The sequence below is a fragment of the Sinocyclocheilus grahami genome, unplaced genomic scaffold (assembly GCF_001515645.1).
Source record: "Sinocyclocheilus grahami isolate Dianchi unplaced genomic scaffold, SAMN03320097.WGS_v1.1 scaffold862.1, whole genome shotgun sequence".
Classification (NCBI taxonomy): domain Eukaryota; kingdom Metazoa; phylum Chordata; class Actinopteri; order Cypriniformes; family Cyprinidae; genus Sinocyclocheilus; species Sinocyclocheilus grahami.
The window spans coordinates 19816-21514 of NW_015506041.1; the positions used below are offsets into that span (position 1 = coordinate 19816).

Consider the following 1699-nt stretch of genomic DNA (forward strand, 5'->3'; position numbering starts at 1 on the left):
AGCCCGTTTTTAATTTGATAGAACAGTTTGCATGTGCATAAAGTGTTTGAACTACTTTGATTAAAAACAGGACCAAAACCAAACAACCAAACAAACCAAACGAGTTACTGACGCTAAAGCGTACTTCCTGGTCTCTCTGCTGTTTTGAAAGATTTGGAAAACACATTCACAATACAGTTAACCACTGATCAAACTACATTAAACAGAAATTAAGTTGCTTTTGATGAATAGGTCTGAATATTATTTGAATTCTAAATAATATCAGCTTTTCTTGGCAAAGTAAATGAAAGGGAGTTATTTCTGAAATCTCGCAGGCGTGAACACACCTCTGTGACGTCATGACCATGATTCGGTAAGAGCGCGTGTGCAGTGAAATGAGATAGCTTCATGAAAGTGCTCGCCTGTTTGAGGTAAGAGTCAACTGATCTGTGCACAAAAATATGTTTCAGTGTCTATATTATGAATCGTGGGACGTCGGTTTATGTGTTTTCGGTTCGAATTTTATGTCATAAATGTATTGGTGCTGAAAAACAAGCCGTATTTGTGGAAGTTACATAATTAATTAGCTGATTTGTTATAATTAATGATTTCCGAAGCCTAATGAACCGTCCATATTTTAGCTTTGATGTATTTGTAAGAGTTCTGCGTGTCACTGGTTTAAATGTGTGTAACTCGTTACATTTTATAACAATCAATTAGTGGAAACCATTTAATCGGAAGAAGTCATTTGATGAATCTGATTATAATAGCCTGTCTTCAAGTGTCTCTACATGGTGTCAAATGATTTAGTTGTTTTATTTTAGAGAGATCTGCGCGTATTATGGGTTTTTAATGAGAGCATGCCAATAGACGGTAAACTCATCTGCACGTGTGTGTGTGTGTGCTGTGCAGTGAAACTCTTTAAACCTGAACTCATCTGAGCGGTCTTGTCACATTCCACACACACTCATCAGACCAGTCACGCCAAGCACACATTTATTTTTTTTTGTAATATTCAGTCAGTTTACTGAATACCACAGAACAGTAGTGCTGTTTCATTACTGTTTTAGTTTGTAAAAATGTAAAAATGTGCGACAGAAGCTTTTAGATCAAATACTGGTGAACTCAGTTATTTGTTCATAACTTTATTAAAGGGGTCATATAATGCTACTAAAAATAACATTATTTGGTGTAATGAAATGTTTAAGTGGTTTAAAGTAAAAAAAAAAACATTATTTTCCACATACTGTATCACATTATTGTTTCTCCTCTATGCCCCGCCTTTTTGAAACGAGTCGATTTTTACAAAGCTCATCGGTCTGAAAAAGCGAGGTGTGCTGTGATTGGCCAGCTATCCAGTACGTTGTAATTGGCCGAATACCTCAAGTGTCAGACGGAAATGTTACGCCCCTTATCCTACTATGATGCCTTGTCCGGCCGGAGCCACGAGACAAAAACATTAAAACCCATTACAAACGAGGCATTCGCTGCATCCAGTGGGGACATAATTACTGTTTATAATGACTTATACTGTCTTTTTACGCGTTGCATTGCATCACAAATGCAACGCGTTTGTAAACACAAAATTCTTGTCTGCATTTGTGATCAGAGAAATGACAAACAACAAGTGCTACTCTACTGTCCAAAACTCGTGTTTGAATCATCAGTGGCATATCCTTTATATGAAAACGTACTTACAGACTGTGAGTCAGAACTGCCG

General features: G+C 36.9%; 1 protein-coding gene across 1 annotated transcript in view; it reads left to right on the top strand.

Moving 5' to 3' along the window:
• The first annotated feature begins 329 nt into the window (after positions 1-329).
• The window catches only part of LOC107563204 (oxysterol-binding protein-related protein 6-like), a 53783-nt gene continuing 52413 nt past the window's right edge, over positions 330-1699 (top strand). Inside the window, exon 1 of the mRNA XM_016248011.1 lies at positions 330-410. The gene's annotated coding sequence lies outside the window, so the exon portion shown is untranslated. The remainder of the gene's footprint in view (positions 411-1699) is intronic.